At 45.2% G+C, this 2091-nt stretch overlaps 1 non-coding gene across 1 annotated transcript; it reads left to right on the plus strand.

The window, feature by feature from the left end:
• The first annotated feature begins 1260 nt into the window (after window positions 1-1260).
• Window positions 1261-1367, plus strand: LOC120272931. Its single transcript, XR_005540463.1, has one exon. It is a non-coding gene; the product is annotated as a small nucleolar RNA R71 (small nucleolar RNA).
• Window positions 1368-2091: the final 724 nt, after the last annotated feature.

Raw genomic sequence — 2091 nt, forward strand, 5'->3', positions numbered from 1 at the left:
AAGCCTAGCTTTTGGAAGAAAGTATATGGCATGACATTGATACTTGCCCCTGAATCCGCCAATGCCATTTCCTCACCTAAGTTGCCGATGTTACACGGAATGATGAAGCTTCCCGGGTCTTTCTTCTTGTTCGGCATGTTCTTTTGCAACACTGCCGAGCATGAAGCATCTAGCACCACTGAAGCACTCTCCTCCAATTTCCTCTTATTGGTCAATAGGTCTTTCAGGAACTTCGCGTACTTAGGCATTTGAGCCAATGCCTCTACAAAAGGAATATTGATGTGGAGTTGCTTGAACAGACTTAGGAACTTCTTATACTGTTCATCTCCTTGGTCATTCTTCAATCTGGAGGGGTAAGGGATTCTTGGCTTGAATGGTGGGGGTGCCACCTCTTTCTTTTTGTTTACTCCCTCCTCAACCTCTACAACCTCGGGTGCGTGTTCTTTCGGCTTTTCACTCGGAAGCCTCCCTTCAACCTCACGACAACTTCTCAAAGTGATCGCCTTCACATGTTCTCTAGGATGGGTTTTTGTGTTGCTTGGTAAACTTCCATGTGGCCTTTCGGAGAGAGACTTCACAATTTGCACCACATAATTTTCAAGGTTGTGCAAGGAGGCGGTGTGATTGCAAAGTGTAGCCTCGACTGATTCAAACCTTGTATTTGCCGATTGAACAAATCTAGCCAAGTACTTCTTCAAATCCGTCATTCGGGTTTCCAAGCCTGAAATTCTGTTTTCCACTTGAGAGGCTTCTTGCGGTTGTTGGAAACCCGATGGCCCCATGGTCTTCTGTGGTCCTTGATTATTCCATGAAAAATTGGGATGATTCTTCCAACCTGAATTGTAGGTGTTGCTGTATGGATTCCCTTGAGTTCTCATGCCATTACCTACAAAGTCAACGTTCTCAATTGAAGAAACATCACCAGTGACGATTGAGCAATCGGAGTGAGTATGTCCTCCACCACAATCGGTGCAATTGGTCACGGCCGCAACTCTATTCGAAGCTATACGATCTAGCTTCTTACTCAAACTCTCCACTTGGGCCACCAATGAAGTTACCGGATCAATTTCATGGAGACCGGCCACCTTTTTCTTCTCCCTAGCATTCCACTGGTAGCTATTTAACCCCATTTCCTCAATCAATTGACGAGCCTCATTGGGGGTCTTGCTACCTAAGGTACCTCCTGCCGCCGCATCCAAGAGTTGCCTTGTACTCGGGTTCAAACCTATGTAGAAGGTTTGAACAATCATCCACTCCTGGAATCCATGTTGCGGACACTTTCACAGGAGTTCCTTGAACCTTTCCCATGTCTCAAATAGAGACTCCAATTCCAACTGCACAAAGGATGAGATCACATTCCTAAGCTTTGTTGATTGTCCGGGAGGAAAATAACGGGCTAGAAAAGCTTCTACCATCTCCTCCCATGAGTGTAGCCACTGCTTTGCTCTCCCCTTTAAGGAAAATAGGAAGGCTCTCAATTTGATGGCATCATCCGTCACACCATTTATCTTCAGCATGTCACACACCTCGAGGAAGCTCTCTATGTGACTGTTTGGATCCTCATCGGCCAGACCATTGAATTGTGCGGACTGCTGCAGCATATGGATGAATGCCGGCTTTAGCTCAAAGTTCTGAGCTGTAATTGGGGATGCACAATACTCGATTGTGTCCCCAACACTGAAGGTCTGGCATAATCGGATAGTGTTCATTGTTGCTCATTTTGTTCTGCCATGTTTTCAAATCCTTCTACTTCCAAATCAGCTGGATTATGCTGTTCTTGCACAGGTTCTTTCCCTTTTCTTCTAAGTGTATGTTCAAGCGCAGGGTCTCCTTCAATCAATATTGATGGATTCCCTCGGGTCATAACCTGGAGCTGCACCAAAAAGAAAGAAAAAGACAATCAGAATGATGATAGAATAAGAAGATATGAATTAGAATGTGTGGTGAAATAGCTAAGAAAACAAAGTGCAAAGTATCTCTAAACACCTAGCTCCCCGGCAACGGCACCAAAAACTTGACAAGGTCCCCTTGCGTATATCCCGCAAGTGCACGGGTTTGTCGAAGTAATAATCTCAGGTGAGCGGGTATCGA

The sequence above is a fragment of the Dioscorea cayenensis genome, chromosome 11 (genome assembly GCF_009730915.1).
Source record: "Dioscorea cayenensis subsp. rotundata cultivar TDr96_F1 chromosome 11, TDr96_F1_v2_PseudoChromosome.rev07_lg8_w22 25.fasta, whole genome shotgun sequence".
NCBI lineage: Eukaryota > Viridiplantae > Streptophyta > Magnoliopsida > Dioscoreales > Dioscoreaceae > Dioscorea > Dioscorea cayenensis.